This window comes from Homarus americanus, unplaced genomic scaffold (assembly GCF_018991925.1).
Source record: "Homarus americanus isolate GMGI-L3 unplaced genomic scaffold, GMGI_Hamer_2.0 scaffold38796, whole genome shotgun sequence".
NCBI lineage: Eukaryota > Metazoa > Arthropoda > Malacostraca > Decapoda > Nephropidae > Homarus > Homarus americanus.
The window spans coordinates 34,892-61,356 of record NW_024725271.1 but is presented as its reverse complement, the minus strand read 5'-3'; the positions used below and the strand labels follow the sequence as shown (position 1 = coordinate 61,356).

The window sequence follows — 26,465 nt, the reverse complement described above, 5'->3', positions numbered from 1 at the left end:
CTTAATCACACATAAACACAGAGATAGTGGCGGTGCAGAGGGAGGGGGGGGGGGGAGGGAGGGGGGGGGGGAGGGAGAGGGTAAACTCTAGCATGGAGATGGGATAATTCTGTCATTAGAATGTGAAGGCGTCCCTCAATCTCACCCTCCCTCCCCTCCCGCCCCCCTTCCTTCCCCCCCCCTCCCCCGCCCCTTCCTTCCCTCCCCCTCCCGCCCCTTCCTTCCCTCCCTCCTGCCCCTTCCTCTCCTCCCTCCCCGCCAACCCCCAGAACAGGCGAGTTTGAAGAGTTCATATATACCTACACCACTATCACCAACACTATCCCCGACACCATCACCGGCACTATCACCAACACTATCGCCAACACTATCGCCAACACTATCACCGACACTATCCCCGACACCATCACCGGCACTATCACCAACACTATCGCCAACACTATCACCGACACTATCCCCGACACCATCACAGGCACTATCGCCAACACCATCGCCAACACTATCGCCAACAGCCTATCGCCAACACTATCCCCGACACCATCACCAACACTATCGCCAACACTATCACCAACATCTATCCCCGACACCATCACCGGCAGCACTATCACCAACACTATCGCCAACACTATCACCGACACTATCCCCGACACCATCACAGGCACCATCGCCAACACTATCGCCAACACACTCGCCAACACTTATCGCCAACACTATCACCAACACTATCCCGACACCATCACCGGCACCATCACCGACACCATCACAGCACTATCGCCAACACATCGCCAACACTATCGCCAACACTATCCCCGACACCATCACCGGCACCATCACCAACACTATTGCCAACACTATCACCGACACTATCCCCGACACCATCACCGACACTATCCCCGACACCATCACCGACACTATCCCCGACACCATCACCGACACTATCCTGACACCATCACCGACACTATCCCCGACACCATCACCGACACTATCCCGACACCATCACCGACACTATCCCCGACACCATCACAGGCACTATCGCCAACACTATCGCCAATGCTATCGCCAACACTATCACCGACACTATCACAGGCACTATCGCCAACACTATCGCCAACACTATCGTCAACACTATCGCCAACACTATCGTCAACACTATCCCCGACACTCACCTCAACACTATCGCCAACACTATCGCCAACACTATCACCAACACTATCGCCAACACTACCACCATCCCACCACCGCTATCACCACCAACACTACGCCTTCATAAGTGTGCGTGTGTGCGTATGTACGTATGTGTTGGAGGTAAGTAGAGAGAGAGAGAGAGAGAGAGAGAGAGAGAGAGAGAGAGAGAGAGAGAGAGAGAGAGAGAGAGACCTTAATACACACGGTCTTAACAAAGCTCATCTATTCTGAGTGACGTTCTTAATGCCCTCGTTCACTCATAACCTAAAAATAAAAACTGATTCACCTCCACCCCCCCCCACCCCCACCCCACACACACACAACAACAACAATAACTTAATGAAATCAATTACATAAATGATTTAAAGTGAGTTACATTAAATAACTTTACAAAAAAACGGTACACATCACAACGGTACACATCACAGCGGTTCACATCACAACGGTGCACATCACAGCGGTACACATCACAGCGGTACACATCACAACAGCGGTACACATCACAACGGTACACATCACAACGGTACACATCACAGCGGTACACATCACAACGGTACACATCACAGCGGTACATCACAGCGCGGTACACATCACAACGGTGCACATCACAGCGGTACACATCACAACAACGGTACATATCACAACGGTGCACACCACAATGGTTACATCACAACGGTTTTATCACAACGGTACACATCACAGCGGTACATCACAGCGGTACACATCACATCTGACGCACACATCACAGCGGTACACATCACAATCAAAGCGGTACACATCACAACGATACACATCACAACGGTACACATCACAGCGGTACACATCACAACGGTACACATCACAACGGTACACATCACAGCGGTACACATCACAACGGTACACATCACAGCGGTACACATCACAACGGTACACATCACAACGGTACACATCACAGCGGTACACATCCTAACAACGGTACTACACTCCAGATAAAGTACAATTAGATTCTCGTAACTAAACTACAAAATAACCTGTAATTACACAAGAACACCCGGTACAGTAAATAAAACACATACCCCCCCCAAAAAAAAATAAAAAAAAATGGCCCCTAAAGTGAATTACAAAATACCAGGGTAAAAGACTCGCTATTATTTCACAACATTGACCAAGGCGAGTCCATCATTCAAAAATAAACTAATAAATAAAATAAATAACAATAATAATTAACAAAGTCGTAAATCATCAAAGAATAAAGAATTTTTTTTTTTTTACGGTAAAGAAAAAAATATGTATTGGATATGAAGAAAAACAATGGCGGTAAATTCGTCGATTTGTAAACACGTCTCACTTAGCAACCAGCAGCCAATCAAAAGCCTTCATGGTTGCTAAGGACGCCAGAAGGGGGTTGGGCTTAGATGACTTAACCCTTTGAGGACGATGACTTAACCCTTTGAGGACGATGACTTAACCCTTTGAGGACGATGACTTAACCCTTTGAGGACGATGACTTAACCCTTTGAGGACGATGACTTAACCCTTTGAGGATGATGACTTAACCCCTTGAGGACGATGACTTAACCGTTGAAGACGATGACTTGAGCCCTTGAGGACTATAACTTTAATCCCTTGAGGACGATGACTTAACCCATTGAGGACAATGACTTAACCCATTGAGGACGATGAATTAACCCCTTGAGGACGATGACTTAATCCCTTGAGGACGATGACTTAATCCCTTGAGGACGATGACTTAATCCCTTGAGGACGATGACTTAACCCCTTGAGGACGATGACTTAACCCCTTGAGGACGATGACTTAACCCCTTGAGGACGATGACTTAACCCCTTGAGGACGATGACTTAACCCTTGAGGACGACGACTTGAGCCCATGAGGTCTATAACTTTAACCCCTTGAGGACGATGACTTAACCCCTTGAGAACGATGACTTAACCCCTTGAGGACGACGACGACGACGACTTAACCCCATGAGAACGATGACTTAACCCCTTGAGGACGACGATTTAACCCCTTGAGAACGACGACTTGACCCCTTGGGACGATGACTTAATCCCTTGAGGACGATGACATGAGCCCTTGAGGACGATGACTTAACCCTTGAGGACGATGACTTAACCCTTGAGGACGATGACTTAACCCCTTGAGGACGATGACTTAACCCCTTGAGGACGATGACTTAACCCCTTGAGAACGTTGACTTCTTTGAGGACGATGACGGCATGATTTTTTACCCCTTGAGTACGATACTCTAACCCCTTCAGTACAATTACTTGAGTACAATAACTTAATACCTTGAGTACAACACAACATAAAAAGATATTACAACAACAACAACAACAACAACATAACAACAACAACAACAAACAAAAAACAAATAACAACATAACAACAGAACATCAAAGACTTTATCACGAATGTTACAAACACAATTATATTAAAACAATGACAACATGCAATAGTATTTCTCTCTCTCTATTCTTTCCTTTTCATTTATTTCTCTCATTAGTAACAACTTACGAATTGGAGAGAGAGAGAGAGAGAGAGAGAGAAAAAGAAGAAGAAGAGAGAGAGAGAAGAGAGGACAGAAAGACAGACAGACAAACAGAGAGACAGACAAGAGATAGTGTGTGTGTGTGTGTGTGTGTGTGTGTGTGTGTGTGTGTGTGTGTGTGTGTGTGTGTGTGTGTGTGTGACAGGTAGCTAATTGAGTTGTCCATCGGGGAATTACAAAACAAGCAAAAAAAAAACACATTAACTGTAAAATAAATAAAATAAATAAAATAAATTACACACAGTGAGCTCTGAGTTTGATCACTCTAATGCACTCGATGGTGTGTGTGGTGAGAGAGAGAGAGAGAGGAGGGGGGTCGTTCATCTCTCCCTATACACAGCAATTGTCTGGTTGCGTCACACATGATGAGTATTTACCCTCTACCCTCTACCCCTAACCCCCTACCCTACCTCCCTACCCCTACCCATCACTTCTCACACCCCAGTGTGTCCTGAAGGGTGGAAGAGAGATGGAAGATGGGAGGAGGAAGTGGAGGAGAAGGGTGATGGGAGGGTGAGAGAGGGGAGGTGGAGGAGGGTGATGGAGGGGGGTGGAGGGGTGGAGGAGGGGTGATGGAGGGGTGGAGGAGGGGTGCTGGAGGGGTGAGGAGGGGTGGATGGAGGGAGAGGAAAAAAAAAAAAAGATGAAGGAGTGCTGGAGGGTGGTGGAGAGGATGGAGGGGGGTGATGGAGGATGGAGGATGGAGGGGAGGATGGAGGGTGATGGAGGGAAAGGAGGGTGATGGAGGTGATGGAGGGGTGATGGAGGGGATGGAGGAAAAGGAGGGGGTGATGGAGGGGTGGGAGGGAGAGGGAGGTGGTGGAGGGTGGTGAGTGGAGGAGGGTGAAGAGAGTGCTGGAGGGGTGATGGAGGGTGGTGGAGGGGTGATGGAGGGTGTGATGGAGAAGGAGGACACTGATAACTCTACCTTTTGTCGTCACTCTAAGGTGTTTTGTTCCCTCCTAATGACATATTCTGCCTCCTCTTCCTCCTCTTCTCCTCCTCCTCCTTCTTCTTCTTCTCCTTTCTTCCTGTTGTTCCTCCTCCTCCTCCTCCTCCTCCCCCTCTTATTCTTCTTCCGACTTTCATTCTTCTTCAACTTCGTTTGCCGATACAAAAAAAAATGGAAAGAGTATAAACGCCGAGAAAGAGAGTAATCCAATGACCGTCAGACAAATTTTTCCACGTGTGAAAGTGTTTTATCATGTAGTGGAAAGGAAGGGAAAGAGGCGGGTGGGGGGGGTAGAGGGAGGGGGAGAGGTAGGGGAGAAGAGGTAAGGGAGAGGGACAAAGAGGAGAGAAACACGAGAGGTGATCCGTAAGAGAGAGAGAGAGAGTAGGTAGGCGGTGATTTAAACTGCCCAAAACTCACTCTTACGGACTATGAACCCAAGGGCGTTAATCCCAATACACCTGAGGGAGTAAAGAGGGGGAGGGGTCCATTATTAATTTTGGGGAGGGAGAGAGGGTGGGGAGGGTAGGGAAGGTGGGGAGGGGTAGGGGAGGTAGGAGGGGAGGGGGTAGGGGAAGGTGGGGAGGGTAGGGAGGGCAGGGAGGAAGGGTAGGGAGGAGGGAAGGAAGGGAGGGAAGGAAGGGGTGGGAGGGGAGGGAAGGAAGGGTGGAGGGCAGGGGAGGGAAGGTGGGCACGTGTAATGTGAGTGGCGCGTTACACTGAATGGTAAAGGGACGACAGCGACATATTATACGAACAGAGGGGAAGGTGTTGCTAAGTGTTATGTGAGGTGGAGGTGTTATGTGAGGGTGGAGGTATGTGAGGGTGTAGGGTGTTACAGGGTGTTATGTTGTGTTATGTGAGGGTGGGTGTTGTCACTAAGTGTTACAGAGCATTATGTGAGTGTTACCATGTGCTATGTTGTAAGTAGTGTGTGGTTGGGTGTTACAGGTGTTATGTTATCAGACAGTGTGTTACAGGGTGTTATGTGAAGACGTGTTACTAAGTGTTATGTTGTGTTATGGGCAGAGTGTGGCACGACAGAATAACAAAGGTGAACAGATCTTTGAACATGAACTTTGACCTATAACATAAAACTCTCTCTCTCTCTCTCTCTCTCTCTATGTTTACAATCTCCAAGGCCTCCACCATCTCCTAGGGCCCACCATCTCCTAGGCCTTCACTATCTCCTAGGCCTCCACATACCCCTCGATTCCACTCGATCTCTACTCTCCTCGGTCTCTACCTCGATCTCCTACCCTCGGTCTCCCCACTCTTAGTATGGAAGCAACAGTGCATGTGTTATAAACCCTACTAACTATCAGACGTTACTGTGTTATATATTACTATTATTATTATTATTATTATTATTATTATTATTATTATTTTATTATTATTATCATTATTATCATTGTCATTATTTATCACCATTTATTAATATCCATAATTATCGTCTTATGACCATTATCATCATCATCATCATCTCTTGAAAACCAAACCGCTAATGTCAACACACACACACACACACACACACTTGCAGGGTCTCCAAAACAACAACCAACCATTGACGTGTTCCCTCTACTGGTCTCCTCGCCTCAGGTACAGGTGTGGAAGCGTCGATGTTGGGTGGTGGTGCGCAACGATCGGTCACCAGAAGATGGAGCTGGCCGAACTAACCAATTGAGTCTGAGCGTGGAAATCTACACCCGACACGAGGGTTCCAACCATCCTACCGAGGGCACACACACCTCGATCTCGTCCATAGGATACGTCGAGCCAAGTCCAAGTAAGTTCATCTAGGAGGTCGTTCCGTGTAGGAGGTCAAGTCTGTAGGAGTCAAGTCTGTGTAGGAGGTCAAGGCCATGACAGCATGTAGGAGGTCAAGTCTGTAGGAGGTCAAGTCCGTGTAGGAGGTCAAGTCCGTGTAGGAGGGGAGTCCATGTAGGAGGTCAAGTCCATGTGGAGGTCAAGGCTATAGAGGTCAAGTCCATGTAGGAGGTCAAGTCGTGTAGGAGGTCAGTTCAGGAGGTCAAGTCCGTATAGGAGGTCAGTCTGTAGGAGTCAAGTCCGTGTAGGAGGTCAAGTCGAGAGTCAAGGCCATATAGGAGGTCAAGTCCGTAGGGGCCAAGTCAAAATTAATTAGAGGGTCAAGTCTAAGTTAAGTTGAACAGGCTTAATTAAAGTCCAGGAGTCCAGATTCACAGGAGCCAAGTCCAAATGTCCACAGCCAACTCCATCTGAAGTCCATTGGGGCCAAGTCCACCCTCTCTCTCTCTCTCTCTCTCTCTCTCTCTCTCTCTCTATTAACCGACCACCAGGTGTACCAAGATCATTAGTGGTGCGTCTCTGTCTCTCTTCTCTCTCTCAACCGACCACCAGGTGTAACAAGATCATTAGTGGTCCCCCTCTCTCTCTCTCTCTCATTAACCGACCACCAGGTTACCAGATTTAGTGCCCTGTGTGTTCTCCTCACCCACCTTAAAAAGATCTTATAGTTGAATGGGTTTAATTAAAAAACTTCCTCAGATGAATCACCGGCCGTCTGGAGGAGGAATATGCAAGACAGCCCCTACCAGTGTGTGTGTGTGTGTGTGTGTGTGTCCACCCACCACACACCATGAGAGAGAGGAGAGAGAGAGAGAGAGAGAGAGAGAGAGAGAGAGAGAGAGAGAGAGAGAGAGAGAGAGAGAGTATATCTGTATTCAAAAGATCTGAACTACACCATTAACCTTTCTTCTCTTCTTCTTCTTCCTCTTCTTCTTCTTTCCTTCTTCTTCTTCTTCTTCTTCTTCTCCCCTTCCTAACTACTTACTCCTCCTCCTCCTCCTCCTCCTCCTCCTTCCCTCCCTCCCTCCCTCCTCCTCCTCCTCCTCCTCCTCACCCTTCTCCCTCACTCCTTTCTTAATCGGATTCTACTATCGAATTCCATTCCTAAAATCCTGATGGGGCCGCTGCAGGAGATTCCACTACCCCCTCCCCAAGTCCCTCCCCAGCCTCACCCCCATGGCTATTTCCCCTTTCCTGTTTCCCCCACCCTGCCCTCCCCTCTCCTCCCATGACCTTGATTCTCCTTCCATGCCCCCCCCACCATCTCTCTCCTCCCCAATAGCCACTTCCCTCCCACCCTCCCCTAACCCCTTCCATCCCCAATGTGTGGAGTAAACCTAGTGTGCAGGTAGACCTAGTGTGCGGGTCGACCTAGTGTGTGGGTAGACCTAGTGTGCGGGTAGACCTAGTGTGTGGGTAGACCTAGTGTGTGGGGTGAGCCTAGTGTGTGGGTAGACCTAGTGTGTGGGTAGACCTGGTGTGTGGGTAGACCTGGTGTGTGGGTAAACCTAGTGTGCAGGTGAACCTAGTGTGCGGGCAGACCTTGTGTGTGGGTGGAGCCTGGTGTGTGGGTAGACCTGGTGTGTGGGTAAACCTAGTGTGCGGGTAGACCTAGTGTGCGGGTAGACTGGTGTGTGGGTGGGCCAGGTGTGCAGATGAAGCCTGGTGTGCGGGTAGAACTAGTGTGCAGGTAGACCTAGTGTGTGGGTAGACCTAGTGTGTGGGTAGACCCTAGTGTGTGGGTAGACCTGGTGTGTGGGTGGACCTGGTGGGGTAGACCCTGGTGTGGACCCTGGTGTGCAGGTAGAACCCTAGTGTGCTGGAGTGGACCTAGTGTGGACCTGGTGTAGACCTAGTGTGTGGGTAGACCTAGTGTGTGGGTGGACCTAGTGTGTGGGGTAGACCCTGGTGTCGGGTGGGCCCTAGTGTGGGTAGACCTGGTGTGCAGGGAGCCTAGTGTGTGGGTAGACCTGGTGTGTGGGTAGACCTAGTGTGTGGGTGGACCAGGTGTGTGGGTAGACCTGGTGTGGGACCTGGTGTGTGGGTAGACCTGTTGGGTGCAGACCTAGTGTGGGTAGACCCAGTGTGTGGGTAGACCTAGTGTGTGGGTAGACCTAGTGTGCGGGTAGACCTAGTGTGGAGACCTAGTGTGGGTAGACCCTAGTGTGCTGGGTGGCCTGGTGGGGTGGACCTGGTGTGTGGGTGAACCCTGGTGTGTGGGTAGACCTAGTGTGTGGGTAGACCTGGTGTGGGTAGGACCTAGTGTGTGGGTAGACCTGGTGTGCCACCTAGTGTGTGGGTAGACCCGGTGTGTGGGCCTGGTGTGGGTAGACCTGGTGTGTGGGTGTAGACCTGGTGGTGGACCTAGTGTGTGGGTGGACCTGGTGTGAGCCTGGTGTGCGGGTAGACCTAGTGTGTGGGTAGACCTGTGGTGTGGGTAGACCTAGTGTGTGCAGGTAAGCCTAGTGTGTGGGTAAACCTAGTGTGTGGGTAGACCTAGTGTGTGGTAGAGCCTAGTGTGCGGGTAGACCTAGTGTGTGGGTAAACCTAGTGTGCGGAGTGGGCCTAGTGTGGGTCGACCTGTGTGGGGTCGACCTAGTGTGTGGGTAAACCCTAGTGTGGGTAAACCTAGTGTGCGGTGAGCCTAGTGTGTGGGTTGACCTGGTACATGTGGGCCTAGTGGTGTGTGGGTAGACCTGGTATGGGTGAGGCCTAGCGCTTCTAAGCCAAGACAGTGTGTGTTATTTGTCTATTTATACCTGATACCGACAGGCCTATAGAGCACTGATTCTAAGTACCATATAGAGCCTCTGACGCTAACGGGGGCTGTGTACAGCTCTGGGGACTGTATAGAGTTCTAACGCTGGGCTAGTGTAGAGCTCTGGGGCTGAGGAGGGGCTAGTGTAGAGCTGTGGGGCTGGGGGGGGCTGAGTGCAGAGGCTGTGGGGCTGGGGGGCTGGTGTGGGGCTGTGGGGCTGGGGGGGCTGGTGTGGGGCTGGCAGGGGCTGGGGGGGGGCTGAGTGTGGGGCTGTGGGGCTGGGGGGCTGGTGTGGGGCTGTGGGGCTGGGGCTGAGTATGGGGCTGTGGGGCTGGGGGGCTGGTGTAGGGCTGTGGGGCTGGGGGCTGGTGTAGAGCTGTGGGGCTGGGGGGCTGAGTGTGGAGGCTGTGGGGCTGGAGGGGCTGGTGTAGAGCTGTGGGGCTGGAGGGGGCTGGTGTAGAGCTGTGGGGCTGGGGGGGGGCGGGGGCTGTATAGAGCTGTGTCGCCGGGGGTGTATGCTTACTGAACTAAATCCTTCCATCTCGTTAAGCAAACTGGGGAGATTACAGCTGCATTGTTGGTATTGTGTGTGTGTGAGAGAGAGAGAGACAGAATATGTACTGTCAAACATCCGTCTACAATACACCCAAATACGAGGGCACACACACACACACACACACACACACACACACACACACACACACACACACACACACACACACACACACAGTACATAAAAGTTGATTACCTACATAATTATATATACGTTCACTTAAAAGGGGGTCACAATATAGCAGAGTGTGTCCCAATATGGTGTAACAGGTGTATGGCACAATATATGGTAACACAGTCATCCCAGGTGTACAGGTGTCATACAGGTGTCATACAGGTGTCATACAGGTGTCATACAGGTGTCATACAGGTAGCATACAGGTCATCATTACCTAAATATTATGCTCGCTGGTGTGACCTAAAATAACAACAATAATAACAAAAACAATAATAATAATAACAACAATAACATAACAATAACACTAAACTAAACACAACAACAACAATAACATAACAATAACACTTTCATCAGACAATTATTACAAATAATCATCAATAATAACAACAACTGCTGGTAACATTACACTCGTTAATTACATCACATAACACATTAGAGTAATTAAACTTTAATGAGATAATTTAGAACTACAAAACACTAATAACGCAATGTGGTCACGCACTCTCTGGTAACGCACCTTCTGGTAATGGTCTCTCTGGTAACGCACCTTCTGGTAATGGTCCCTGGTAACGCACTCTTGTAACACACTAGTAACGCTCTCTGGTAATGGTCTCTAGTAACGCACTCTCTGGTAACGCTACGTGGTAAGGCAAATATTTCCATCTAGAGTACGATGACTTAACCCCCAGAGTACGATGACTTAACCCCCAGAGTACGATGACTTAACCCCCAGAGTACGATGACTTAACCCCCAGAGTACGATGACTTAACCCCCAGAGTACGATGACTTAACCCCCAGAGTACGATGACTTAACCCTCAGAGTACGATGACTTAACCCTCAGAGTACGATGACTTAACCCCAGAGTACGATGACTTAACCCTCAGAGTACGATGACTTAACCCTCAGAGTACATTGAATTACCCCTTGAGTACTATGACTGATTCCATCTACTGCCCTTCTTCTCTCTTCTCCCTTTTCCACCTTTCCTGTTCCTCTTCCTCCTCCCTCTCCTCCTCCTCCTCTTCTTCCTCCTCTTTCTCTTCCTCCTCATCAACCTCATCTTCCCCCCTGAGCGTCAACTGGTCGCACAACATAAGTCAACAATTTAAACACAGATTACAAGGAGGAAATCATCTGGTCAGAATCTTGAGACCAAACAACCTATTGGACGAGACGATAAACAAACACACGTGGCGGTCAGAAGGTCAGATATATATACGACAGGATTCCTAGATCAACCTGAAGATTAAACACCCTAGATTATTTCACAAGGAGATTAAAGCACTAACCTAACCTAACACTAACCTAACCTAACCTAACCTAACCTAACCAAACCCAACCTAATCAACCAACCTAACCTAACCAAAACTAACCTAACCTAACACTAACCTAACTCAACCTAACCAACCTAACCTAACCAAACCTACCACCCCAACCTAACCCCCCCAAAAAAATAAACGTATCTCTAAACATTCAAACCCAATTCTCTCTCTCTCACAAAGTAAAGTAAACAGTAAATATGCCTTTACTTTTCCTCCCCTTCATTAGATATGTTGAAAAGAAAACGAGAACCCGGGAGGAGGAAGAGGAAGCTACCATTTTCTCTCTGGCTCGTGTTAGAAAACGGAGTGACGTAGGCGAGGGTTGGAGGGGAAACTCGTCTGGTTCTTTGTCTGCCATAGATAGATAGATAGATAGATAGATAGATAGATAGATAACATATAAAAGGATGACTAAACAGTTTTCTTAATTCAAATGATCGGAACCTGACCCGAATTGACCTGACCTGACCTGACCTGACCTAACCTAACCTAACCTAATTTGATAGGACCCGTGTATGATTTCTAGGCTCATAGACACAGTGTAAACCTCTTCTTTACACACACACACACACACACACACACACACACACACACACACACACACACACACACACACACACACACACACACACACACACACACACTCTAAAACCCAGATAAGTCCCTTAATTCTGTCTATTTTACCTTCCTCCCCGCCTCCTACTTCCTTCTCCCTCTCCTCTACCATCCCTCCTTCCTCCTGAACAGCGCTCTCCCTTTCTTCTTCCTCCCTAACTCCTCCCATCGAACAACACCCTCCTCCCTCAACTTACCTGAACAGACATCTCTCCTCCCTCCCTCCCTCCTCCACCTGAACAGCATCTCCTCCTCCTCCCTCCCTCCCACCTGAACAGCACTTCCTCCTCCTCCGCCTCTCCCCTACCATCTGAACAGCACCACTGGCCGACGCACTGCGCCTCTCACTACAAAGGAATTCAATGGTCTTGTAACTGGCAGGCAAGGTGCCAAATATTTGCTACAACTCCAAATGGAGTAGAGGAGAAAGAGAAGGGGGAGGGGAGGGAAGAAAGGGGGAGGGGAGGGAAGAAAGGGGGAGGGACGGAAGGAGTGAGAGAGGGGTAGGAGGAGAAAGGGGAGGGAGGAGAGAGCCTGGGGGAGGGAAGGATGGGGGGGGGTGTGAGGAGGAGGGGAGGGAGAGGGACAAGGAAAGAGAAAAGGGGAAGAGGAGAGGGAAGGTATAAAGAAAACGAAAGGGAAAAAGGAGGTAAAAAGGAGAGGGACGAAGGGGAAGAAGGAAGACGGGAGAGGGGAGAGGGGAGAGGGAGGAATATGAGTTTATCCCCGTTTTTTATTAGTTAATGTTACCGCCAGCTGGCCCACTTGAACTAAACATACTACTTTGGGTGGGGGGGGGCAGGTCTGTGGGGGACAGGTCTGGGGGGCGGTCTGGGGGGGCAGGTCTGGGGGGCAGGTCTGGGGGCAGGTTCTGGGGGGGTTCTGGGGGACAGGTCTGGGGGGACAAGGGGGACAGGTCTGGAGGGGGGACAAGGGGGACAGGTTCGAGCCCGGTTGGGTATAAAAGACCGACTTACATTAAGAACTTGTTTAACACAGTTTCATGAGCGTTCCTGTGCTGCCAACGAGGAAACTTTCAGTAGAGTTATGCAGTTTGGCTCATTCTGCTCCTGTCTGTCTGTCTGTCTGTCTGTCTGTCTGTCTGTCTGTCTGTCTGTCTGTCTGTCTCTCTCTCTCTCTCTCTCTCTCTCTCTTATTTCTGACAACTGAGCCACAGGCAAATTTCAACCCCAGGCCACCAAAACAAGACGACAAATAGTAATTACCTAGACCATTACAGACAGGTACTGAAATAGCACAGGTGAGGGGATAATTACAGGTGAGGGAATAATTATAGTTGAGGGGAATATTTACAGGTGAGGGGAATAATTACAGGAGGGAATAATTACAGTTGAGGGGAATATTTACAGGTGAGGGAATAATTAGGTGAGGGGAATAATTACAGTTGAGGAATATTTACAGGTGAGGGAATAATTACAGGTGAGGGAATAACAGGTGAGGGGATAACTACAGGTGAGGATAATTACAGGTGAGGGAATAATTACAGGTGAGGGGAATAATTACAGTTGAGGGGAATATTTACAGGTGAGGGGAATAATTACAGGTGAGGGGAATAATAACAGGTGAGGGGAATAATTACAGGTGAGGGGAATAATTACAGGTGAGGGGAATAATAACAGGTGGATACAAAATACATTACCAGAGATACAGGAATAAATATGACATAAAAGAATAAAGAGCGATAATGAAGAACATACATACATACATACATACATACATACATACATACATACATACATACACATACCTCGTTTTGGCGTCGAACCGTGGTACCTGAGATCCCGCCAGGCCAGGTGATTGCCACTCTTCCACCAAGGGGGTTTAAAGCCGATTCTGTTAAAGATAAAAAAATACAGCATTATCAAGAACTATCCATTAATATATCCAAGAATTATATTATTAAATGTTGTCTGAGATTTTAATAAGAGTGTTGTATGAAAGAAAAAATTATAATGTGTTGCCTGAAGTATTACGAAACTTCCACTAAAATAACTAATAATAATCCACTACGCACTCAACACAACAATAATAAACAATAAAAAAAAAATAGATATTCCTAACCAATAAAAATATCAAAATAAAAACATAATCAATATCTATTAACCCCTCAAAAGAATAAAAATAAACACGAATGTAAACAAACCCGATCCATGTGAGAGAATAAAAAACTTTCACCGGGACTGGGATCCCGCCCTCCCTCCCCTCTAGTACCCAACGAACGATGAAAAATGGATAAAAAAATATATATAACCCTAACTTCTTTCATCATTCATCCGTGTGTAATGAAGAGTTAATATTCTCTTTTTTTTTTCTTTCTTTCTTTCTCTTTCTTCATCGATGTGGGATGAGTTGAATCATGAATAAATTATTATCGTTTAGAGCGACTGGTTGTGGTGGAAGAGGAAGAGGAGGAGGAGGAGGAGGAGGAGGAGGGTGCGCAAGAAGAGGAAGAAAATGAGGAAGAGGAAGAGAAAGGAGGAAGAGGAAGAAGATGAGGAAGAGGAGGAAGAGGAAGAAGATGAGGAAGAAGAGGAGGAGGAGGGCGTAAGTACAGGCATAAACAAGCAATTATCACCTGTCTACCTGCATAATTACATCACCTGGATCACCTGAAGATTAACCACCCCAACTCCTCAAAATAATGAAAATAAAAATAAATAAATATTCACTTTTCTTTAATGCAATATTCGAAAACGGGTCGTGGAGGGGGAGGTCGTGGGGAAAGAGAAGGGGAGGTCAAGAGGGGGAGGGGAGGGGAGGTGGTGAGGGGAGAGAGAAGGGAGGTCGTTAGGGGGTGAGAGAGAGAAGAGAGAAGGGGAGGGGGAGGTGACAGAGGGGAGATGCTCGACCTCAATTGGTTATTTCCAAGAACTAGGACGCTGCCCGTCAGTGACCCTGGGGGAGGGGGAGAGGTGAAGGGGAGGGGAAGAGGACTAGATACAGGTCAGGGGATTGGTGATGGTGTTATCTCTGTACCTTAGTGATTGGGTGGGGAAGGGGAGGGGTAGGGAAGGGGAGGGGTGTGAAGGGAGTAGTGAAGGGGAGGGAGTGAAGGGGAGGGGGAGGAAGGAAGGTAGAGGAAGGTATAGGTGCAACAGTATGTATGTATGTATGTATGTATGAATGCATGTATGTATGTATGTATGTATGTATGTACGTATGTATGTATGTATGTATGTATGTATGTATGTATGTATGTATGTATGTATGTATGTATGTATGAATGTGTGTATGTATGTATGTTACCTGCAGCAGAGTTCCTCCCTAATTACCACCTTAACAGAGAGACAGACAGGCACTCCTCACCTTTCAACACACTGACGTAAATAAAAGTCAATTTACACACACAAAAAAAATCATATTTACGTCTAGAATCACCGAGCTGACGTAAAAGGGCGAGCTGACGTAAAAGGGCGAGCTGACGTAAAAGGGCGAGCTGACGTAAAGGGCGAGCTGACGTAAAAGGGCGAGCTGATATGTACCACCACAAAGGTTGTAAAAAATGGGTTAAAAGAAGTAAAAAAGGTAAAAAAATTATAAAAAAGGTTAAAAATATTGATGAGACACAAAAATACCTTGTAAAAATATCCTTCAGGTCCAAACATTTCAGAGTTGGACAATTTTCGACTCATTGATGGGATATTTTTTTTATTTTTTTGCCCCAACACCACCCAAGCGTCCTCTCAACACCCTTACCTTCTCCCAAGCGTCTCTCCAACACCTCTACCCTCCTCCCACACTCTACCCTCCTCCAACACACCCAAGCGTCTCTCCAACACTCTTACCCTCCTCCAACACACTCTACCCCCTCCAACACACCCAAGCGTCCTCCAACACCCTTCCCCTCCAACACCCCCCTCAACCCCCCCAAGCGTCCTCTCAACACCCCTTACCCTCCTCCCACACTCTACCCTCCTCCACACCTCTACCCTCCCCAACACGCCCCTCTCCAACACACCCTACCACCCAACCTCCATCACACCCCTCCAACACCTCTCCACCCCCCAACACACCTTACCCTCCTCCACACACCCAAGCGTCTCTCAACACCACCTCCTCCACTCTACCCTCCTCCAACACGCCTACCACCAACCCCCCATCACACCCACCTCAACACCCTCCATCCATCCTCCAACACCCTTCCCACGCTCTCCAATACACCCTCCATCAACTCTCAACACATCCTCCAGCCACACTACCCCTATCAACCCACCCTCCAACAACCCTCACCCTCCCCAACACCTCCAACACCCTCCTCCAACACTCCCTCAACCCTCCTCCAACACTCCCTCCAACAACCCCTCCCAACCTCTCAACAACCCTCTCAACACTCCTCCAACAACCCTCTCCACCTCCCTACAAACCTTATCCTCCCAAACACTCCTCCAACAACCCTCCTCCAACACTCCCTCAACAACCCTCCTCCCCAACAACCCTCCACAACACACCCTCCAACACAAAAAATATGAGACTCGACATCAAAATCAAATTGCGTTTTATTTCATACTCAATAAACCAGCCGGAACACCCCCATATCTCCCTCCCCACATCCCCCTCCTCTCCTCCTCCCCATCTATCCTCCTCTCCCCCGAGAGGTTTAACACGTTCAACCTCTTAGTAAATTAGGATTTTTATTCCCTAACTATATTCCAGGTATTAAGTTATGAGTCGTTTTATATCAGATAATTCTCAATGATTTTTATTTTAATTTTATTTGATTTTCATATTTTTGCTAAAAAAAAGAGGACACTATTTTGAGCCTTAGTGTTTTTGAAGGTTTATTAAACACACACACACACACACACACACACACACACACACGAGGAGTGATACATGAATGGTGGCCCTCTAGACCAACCCATGGGCGGAAATTATGTAGGGAGATTGGAAAGGGGAGGAAAGGGAGGAAGGGGAAAGGGAGAGGTGTTGATTTAAGGAGGAATAAGGGTGTTGATATCAGGAGGAGTGGATATCAGGGAAGGTGTTTATATCAAGAGGAGAGGGACAGGAGGCGTGCTGGTGTGGGAGGTAGATGGATGGGGAGGATGAGAGGTCGTGGGAGGAGATGTGACATGAGGTGAGAGATGTGGGGAGGGAGATGTAACATGAGGTGAGGAAGATGTGACGTCAGGGAGGAGATGTGACATGAGGTGAGGAAAGATGTGACGTCAGGGAGGAGATGTGACATAGGAAAGAGAACTTAGATGTGACGTGAGAGAGAGAGAGAGAGAGAGAGAGAGAGTTAGTTAGATAGATAGATAGATAGATAGATAGATAGATAGATAGATAGATAGATAGATAGATAGATAGAGAGATAGATGAATGAGATAGATAGATAGATAGATGAATAGATAGATAGATAGATAGATAGATAGATAGATAGATAGATAGATAGATAGACAGACAAACAGACAGAAAGACAGACAGCAGTACCCACCACCTAACCTAACCTAACCTACTCTAACCTAACCTAACCTAACCCTCCGCTTCACCCCATATCAAAACCATTTTATTTAAACTCCTAAAAATTCCCGCCATAAAACACTATTATTATTTTCAACAGTCAATTCTAATCAAACATTTATATATATATACAAATTATATAAATAAAATAATAATAATCCCATACACATTTAAAGCCGTAAAAAAAAAATAGGTATTATAATCCTCAAAGTTAAATCCTTGTAACCAAAACTAAATCCTTGTAATCCTCAATTAAATCCCAGCTGATGAAATTAATATTGGAACGTTTGGTCTTGTGTTCCGTCAGAGGTCAAGATGTACTTCTAAAAAAAACTAATAACAACGATTATTTATTTAGGTCGTGTCGTCCCATTTCAATTATTATCAGATTTAATTAATATTTACGGGAGATGATTAGCATTACCTCGAGTCAAAATATAAATAGTAATACATTGATGTACTCTGACGAAGTACTCTGGCGATATTGGTATTCTGGCAATGTACTCTGACGACGTACTCTGGCGATATTGGTATTCTGGCAATGTACTCTGGCAACGTACTCTAGCGATATTGGTACTCTGGCAATGTACTCTGACGACGTACTCTAGCGATATTGGTATTCAACCTGGCAACGTACTCTAGCGATATTGGTACTCTGGCAACGTACTCTGACACATAAATTCATTAGTGGAACCGTTGGTCTTTCATTCAGCTGGGACTCTGCAGGATATTGTGTTAAATATTATATAACTTGTTTTTATTACGTTGTTATGAACGGATGGGTGTGTGTGTGTGTGTGTGTGTGTGTGTGTGTGTGTGTGTGTACCCCCACACACGCGCGTGCAATAGTCCACACAACCTCTATGTTCGTGTGAAGAATGGCGGAATAATTGACCTCTGAACTTCCCAGCTGATCATTCAAGCTGGATGGATTGATTATTAGTGCTTCAACACACACACACACACACACACACAACACACACACACACACACACACACACACACACACACACACACACACACACACACACACACACACACACACACACACACCTCCTCAAACCTTATTTAAACTGCCTAACCTCCAGATGATCTCAATTTACGGCAAAAAACAAAATGACCTTGACCTGTGACCTCCTTAATCAAAGAGAGAGAGAGAGAGAGATCTTCCTCACAATAGTAGGTGAGGAAGGGGAGAAAGGAGAGGGGGGAGGGGGAAGACTGGAGGTGGAGGAGGGAAGGGCTGGGGAGTAGGGAAGGGAGGAAGGGCTGGGGGGTAGGGAAGGGAGGGGAAGGGCCTGGAGGAGTGGGAAGGGAGGGAAGGGGGAGGGAAGGGATGTTGAGATCAAGTGACCATTTGACCCACTGACTGTGATTTCAACTTTACCCTCACGCCTCATAGTGGGGGGGTGGGGTATGGGGTGTGGGGAGGTGAGGTGAGGAGGGATGTGACGGGGAGTGAGGGGAGGTGAGGAGGTGAGGGTGTAAGGTAGTGAGGGAGTAAAGGGTGAGGGTGGGGGGGTGTGGGGAGGTTAGGGTATGTTGGGGTGAGGGGTGTGTGAGGAGGGGTAGGGTAGTGAAGGGAGTAGAGGGTGAGGGTGTGAGGAGAGGGGGTGAGGGGGAGGGATGCAGGCCTACCAACGAGCAAGTACTCATCAATACAGGAAGAAATGAACAACACAGTGCATGTCAGAAGCTATCCTTTAGGCACACCTCCTCCTCCCCCCCCCCTCCTCTCACCCCCAGTAAGGTGATACACAAAGAGGGGAGAGAGAGAGAGATCCCTGGTTGTGTTAGTATGCAGCTCCACACTATCTCAGTAAGTGGCTTTACTCAATATTCGCTCAGGAGGAGGTGAGAGGTGAGGGAGGCGAGGGAGGTGAGGAGGCGAGGAGGTGGGAGGTGAGGGAGGCGATGGCTGAAGGAGGGAGGTGAGGCGAGGGAGGTGAGAGGTGAGGGAGAGGCGAGGGAGGTGAGGAGGTGAGGGGAGAGTTGAGAGGTGAGGAAGAGGCGGGGAGAGGTGAGGAAGAAGCAAGGAGGGAAGGGAGAGGTGAGATGAAGGCCAGGGCGAGGGAGAGAAGAGGCGAGAAAAGAGGGAGAGATAAGGGAGGAGGAACAAGAGGAAGAGGAGCATGAGGAAGAGGAGGAGGAAGAAACACAGGTCAACTAGCCACACTAAGAAGGTCACAGAAGGTCCACTCATTAAAAGGTCAATTATGAACAAGCCCCAGGTTGCCAATCTAACTTTCTGCCTCATTTACACACAATTGAAGGGTCTCAATTGTTTCTCTTATATTGACAACAACACATACATATATTGTTTCTCACTATTAATCTTTGTCTCATTTTGTATTTCTTTATTATTATTATTATTATTATTATTATTATTATTATTATTATTATTATTATTATTATTAAATTTTCGCCCCCAGGCCCGTAAAAAAAAACCCTCCCTCTCGTCATCAGGGTTGTGGCACGGCTTTCATACCTGTCAACCTTATAACTGTGGTCTACCTGTTACTTCCCATCTCCTCCCCTTCCCCTTTCCCTCTTTCTCCCTTCACCCCTTCCCTATCCCCCTCTTCATCCCCAACCTTTCCCCTTTCACCACCTCTCTTCCCTCCCTAACCCTTTCCCCTTCTTCCCCTCCTTCCCTCATCTCCCTCCCCATAAAATGAACGAATCTGAACCTAACCAAACCTAACCAAACCCAACCCAAAACCCATCAAACCCAACCAAAACCCAACCAAACCCAACCAAACCCAACAAACCAACCAAACCTACCAAAACAACCAAACCCAACCTAACCCTATAAACCAATTTAGGGATATCTCCCAATTATACCACCACAAAAAAAGACCCTTTGGTAGAATAATGGCATGACGTTCCCTAATTACGGGTTGAAATATACCAGGTGTGGTCTCCACAAATCGATAATTACTCATCAACTCCCTCGTTGTGCCAAAACAACCAATTTATTAATGCATGGGGTAAAAAGAGTATGAAGAGAGAGGAGACTTCGTTTTTATTTATTTTTAACTTCTTCTTTTATGAGTTTCATCCTACCCACCCCTTGCCCACCCCTACCCACCATCCATCTACAACACACACCACCCACCCACACACACCCTTAAAAAACCTAAATAATAACAACACGACCAATCTCAAAACACAATCCCAAAATCACAACACCACCACTCACAATCCACACCCAACACAATCACAACCCCAATCCACAACCCCACAATCCCACCAACCCCAATCACCGTTTCGCCCAGAGTTCAAAACAGAAAAAAAAAAACTATTGGAGGAAAATAGAAAGCCAGTTCATGACCCCCAAAACTACACAATGAAAATAGAAAAAATGTGAGGTGGGTTTTTGAGGGGGTGGGAGAGAGGGGAAGAGGGGAGGGAGAAAGAGGGAGGGAAGGAGGAAGGAAAGTCTAAAATAAAAGGAAAATGGTGTTTGTGAGGAGGATGAGGAGGAGGTGGAGAAGGTGGAGAAGATGGAGTGGTGGTGGAATGGTGGTGGTGGTGGTTGAGGATGGGGATGGTGGTGGTTGATGGTGGTGGTGAGGATGGTGGGTTGATGGTGGTGGTTGAGGATGGTGGTTGATGGTGGTGGTTGATGTGGTGGTTGAGGATGGGTGGTTGATGGTGGTGGTTGATGGTTGGTTGATGGTGGTGGTTGATGGTGGTGGTTGATGGTGGTGGTTGAGGATGGTGGTGGTTGATGGTGGTGGTTGATGGTGGGTTGATGGGGTGGTGATGGTGGTGGTTGATGTGGTGGTTGATGGTGGTGTTGTTGGTGATGCTGGTGGTGAGAGGCAATATATCGGAAAAAATGAGATGGGAAATACCGAAGAGAGAACCAGAGACAGAAAAGAAGACAGACAAGGACAGACAAACAGACAGACAGACAGACAGACAGAAAAATAGTCAAACTCCACCCTCTCCTCACCTCCCTCACCTCCCCTCCCCCTCCCCCTCCAAAACCCCCTGCCTCACCTGTCGTTCCCTCACCCCAACAGGTCACACCCCTACGCCTTGAGGATGTGGACGACGAGGTGAGGCTCTACTGTACCTGAGTGGCCAGAGTGAAACGGAGAGCCAGCGATGGATGGCGGAGATCAGGAACATCCTCTGGCCTCCTACCCACCTGGAGGCCATTAGGAGAGGTGAGTAAGAGGAGATAATTAATGAGTAAGGTGTGTAAGAGTTAGAGTAAATGATGGATGAAAAGATTAAAAGTAATAATGTTGACCATAATATGATGTTTTAGAGGAAGTATTTCAGGTGATTAATTATGAGTAAGTAAATTAAAGTAAGTGTACAGGTAAGTAATAAAAGTGTAAGAGTAAATTAATAAGTAAGTATTTAAAGTGATTAATAAGAGTAAGTTAGATTAATTAAAGTAAGTGTACAGGTAAGCAATAGTAATTAAGGTATTACAGCTGATTAATTAAAACTAAGTAAATTAAAGTAAGTCTACAGGTAAGCAATCAAATAGTCAATTAATTATGGTAATGAATTAGTATTGTAGGTGAGTTTTAAAAAATGGTAAGATATAGAGGTCATACAACAATCACCCAGAGGTCATATATCACCCAGAGGTCATATATCACCCAGAGGTCAATCACCCAGAGGTCATATATCCAGAGGTCATATATCACCCAGGTCATATCTCTCACAGAAGATATCAACCCAGAGGTCATATACCAGGGTCATATATCACCCAGAGGTCATATACCCCAGAGGTCATATACCACCCAGAGGTCATATACCACCCAGAGGTCATATATCACCCAGGGTCATATACCACCAGGGTCATATATCACCCAGAGGTCATATACCACCCCAGAGGTCATATAACAGAGGTCATATACCCCAGAGGTCATATATCACCCAGAGGTCATATACCACCCAGAGGTCATATATCACCCAGAGGTCATATATCACCCAGAGGTCATATAGGAACCAGACGTAGTGACCTGAGACTATAGTTATATACGTTACCTTCACCATCACCACCACCATCTCCCCCACCCCTCACCACCACCATCACACCCTCACCACCCCTACCCACCCTCCCCACAATCTCCTCCACCTCACCACCACCACCTCTACCCCTCACACACAACACATGGTTGTTTATTTCCAGGCGTATCTAACTAGGCCCACCACCAGCAACCAATCAGCTTCTACAAATGGTTGCTAAGGATGATAAGTGGGCAGTGGTGGCCAGTGATCATGCAAGTGAAAGTGGGCGGTGATGAGGGAGTGGGTTGAGTGGTGTGAGTGGTGAGAGGGCGGATGTTGTGAGGGAGTGGGGTAGTGATAGGATGTGGAGTGGGATGGGCGTTGAGTCATGTTAAAGCTCCGTGCAACACAATGTCATGGTGGCTCTCTCTCTCCTCTCATCAGAACAATGTGACCACTGACACCCCACCCCCCCAACTCAGTGACCTTCCCGATCTGAGTGTGACTTCACATCTCAACACCTCACCCTCCAACACCTCACCCTCCGACCTCCCTCCAACACCTCACCCCGCTCAGACTTAACAACCTTTGATCTCTTCCTCCCAACTCTCCAGGATAAGGTGCTCCTCCACACACCTCAAGGTACAGGCTGAGACCAACCTGGTGTGTGAGGCATGTGCCTCCTGAATCTTCCATCTTTTAACTACGATGACGTCATTCAGGTAGGTCACATGCCCTCCTCTCACAGGTAGATGGTAGACGAGTGAGGTCATTGGTAGATGATAGAACAGCCTTAAGTAGATGATAGAACAGCCTTAAGTAGATGATAGAACAGCCTTAAGTAGATGATAGAATAGCCTTAAGTAGATGATAGAACAGCCTTAAGTAGATGATAGAACAGCCTTAAGTAGATGATAGAACAGCCTTAAGTAGATGATAGAATAGCCTTAAGTAGATGATAGAACAGCCTTAAGTAGAAGATGATGTATAGAAGTAGATGAAGACCGAAATAGTCACAGGTAGATTTAAGATATGTTATGAAAAGAGAATAAATTACATGTTGAAACGAAGACGATGATGCAAATCTCTCTCTCTCTCTCTCTCCTCTCTCTCTCTCTCTCTCTCTCTCTCTCTCTCTCTCTCTCCTCTTCCCACTCCTCCACCCCACCACCCACCCACTCCTCCCTCTCCACTCCTCCCACTCATCCCTCCTCCTCCACCACTCACCCACCTCCCTCTCCCTCTCCACCACTCCTCCCTCTCCACCCCCTCACTCACCCTCCCACCCTCCTCCCCTCCTCCCCTCCTCCCACTCCTCCTCCTCACTCCTCCACCTCACTCCCTCTCCCTCCTCCCCACTTATCACACTCATCCTCCCACCTCCCAACAGGATGTATTAAGTCAGTGCTAATAAGTCACACTCACCACTCACCTTTCTGGGTGATTAGTTAACGCTGAAGAAGGTCAGGGTTTAAGCAGAGGTTAAGGACTAAACTAGCAAGGAGAGATAGACAGACAGAGAGAGAGAAGTTTCGCTACGGGGATAGAAGTCTCCAAACTTGTAGTCAAGACTCAATCAAAACAAGTTGAAGACATAATGACAAGTAAGACTGATTAACCCACCAGCCTGCTGACGTGTGTGTGTGTGTGTGTGTGTGTGTGTGTGTGTGTGTGTGTGTGTGTGTGTGTGTGTGTGTGTGTGTGTGTGTGTGTGTGTGTGTGTGTGTGTGTGTCTATGTGTGTGTGTGTGTGTGTTTATGTGTGTGTGTGTGTGTGTGTGTGTGTGTGTGTGTGTGTGTGTGTGTGTGTGTGTGTGTTTATGTGTGTGTGTGTGTGTTATGTGTGTGTGTGTGTGTGTGTGTGTGTGTGTGTGTGTGTGTGTGTGTGTGTGTGTGTGTGTGTGTGTGTGTTTATGTGTGTGTGTGTGTGTGTGTGTGTGTGTGTGTGTGTGTGTGTGTGTGTTTATGTGTGTGTGTGTGTGTGTGTGTGTGTGTGTGTGTGTGTGTGTGTGTGTGTGTGTGTGTGTGTGTGTGTGTGTGTGTGTTTATGTGTGTAACAGTGTGTGTGTGTGTGTGTGTGTGTGTGTGTGTGTGTGTGTGTGTGTTGTGTGTGTGTGTGTGTGTGTGTGTGTGTGTGTGTGTGTGTGTGTGTGTGTGTGTGTGTGTGTGTGTGTGTGTGTGTGTGTGTGTGTTCACCTCCTGACAGAATAAAGAAGAAAAAAATCAAAGAAACTGAATTTAATATATGAAAAATAAACAAACAAAATATTCCATATAAATAAAATAATCAAAAGAATAATGTGCGAAGGAGGAGGGGAGGGGGGATTAGCCTGACCTAGCAACCTAGCATGGTGGGGAACATCACATATCACCACCAAGCTAACCCCCGGAAAATACCAAATGGTCCCAGGAAAGCAAAGGTCGCCTCAAACTACACCCTTTTTCTGGCTGGGTTTTAGTAACTATTCCACCGAGACGTAATTGCCCTTTTAAAACTGACGGACAGGAAGATGGGATATATGTAATCTTCTCTATGACGTTCTATACCTTGTTATTTTGACCAATCGAGTGAGCCCCTTTACCTCTGTTGGCGTCCTTAGCAACGATTCGTGATAGTTGATTGGCCCGCTGCTGAGAGAGACTTAGCAACCAACAGCCAATCAGCAATGAGAGGAGAATAGAGCTTACCTATGGGTCAAAGTTTAATGACATAGGCCTAAAAAACTCCAAATTTTTGGGTATATACTATTACTAGGCCTAAAATAGCTATATTCTATTTTTTTTTTTAGAAATACTAAAATAAAAATTTCTTCTGGTTTCTATGTTATAAATAAATAAATAGAAGCATGTATTCATAAATTCCAGTCTAATTGCATTGTGTCATAAATTCTCTATAGTATTAGTTGCTATGATAAATTACCCTTCAATAAATATTTGTTTTTTTATACTAACTATTAGGTATGCATCATGTATATATGTATGTATATATGTTATTAATATAAGAATGTCAATCTAACTCTATATAACTAAGTATTATTATTATTATTATTATCACATTTCTCTTCTATCATCAAGCTGGTTTATACATTCAAGACAAAGTGATCGACAGGTACACAGACACACACGTAAACACATACTTGGGTGATGCCGGTACGTAACATAACACAGATTCATACCAGAGTTTAAGACACATATCAAATCTCTGGTCAGTTTTAGTTAACTCAGTGGACCCTTAAAAAGAAAACGGAAAGAAAAAACTAATTATTTCCGGTCTTTTTTTTTTTTTTTAGTGTTTCATTCTAAAATAATTAAATGATCACCCTAAAATAATTGACCCTGAATAATTGTAGCCCTTTAATAATTTTCCTTAAAATAATTGACCCCTGTAATAATTGTAGGCCCTTTAATAATTGTTCCTTAAATAATTGACTCCCTGTAATAATTGTGGCCCTTTAATAATTGTGACATTAAATAATTGACTTCCCTAAAATAATTGACCCTTAAAATAATTAACCCCTAAAATAATTGACCTCATATAATAATTGATCCCTTAAAATAATTGACCCCCCTTAAATAATTTACCCCTAAAATAACTTACCTCCCTAAAATAATTGACCCCTAAAATAATTGATCCCTGAAATGACCCCTAAATAATTGACCCCCAAATAACTGGCCCTTTAAAATATTGACCCTTAAAATAATTGACCCTCAAAATAATTGACCCCAAAATAATTTACCTCCCTAAAATAATTGACCCTAAAAACTGACCCCGAAAATAATTGATCCCCGAAATAATTGACCCCCAAAATAATTGACCCCCTAAAATAATTGACCTCAAAATAACTGACCTCCCTAAAATCTTCCTCTGTTTAGCCCTATAAATATCCCTCACCCAGAAGAGCATCTCTGGGTAGTATTAGTAATTCATGTATCTTTTTCATATATATTTTTATTCCACCTGTAAATAGATTCCTGGTCGGTAAATATTTTCCAGTTCAGTTTTACTCATTGATGTTCCATAAATATATTTCAGCGAATAAATTGATGTCATCCATAATATA

At 46.5% G+C, this 26,465-nt stretch overlaps 1 long non-coding RNA gene across 2 annotated transcripts in view; it reads left to right on the top strand.

Moving 5' to 3' along the window:
• The window catches only part of LOC121864784, a 90,362-nt gene that overhangs the window by 40,290 nt on the left and 23,607 nt on the right, over positions 1-26,465 (top strand). For both annotated transcript variants that reach the window (XR_006088658.1, XR_006088659.1), the window contains exons 2-4: positions 6,287-6,473; positions 21,457-21,603; positions 25,480-25,554. This is a non-coding gene — a long non-coding RNA (uncharacterized LOC121864784). The remainder of the gene's footprint in view (positions 1-6,286; positions 6,474-21,456; positions 21,604-25,479; positions 25,555-26,465) is intronic.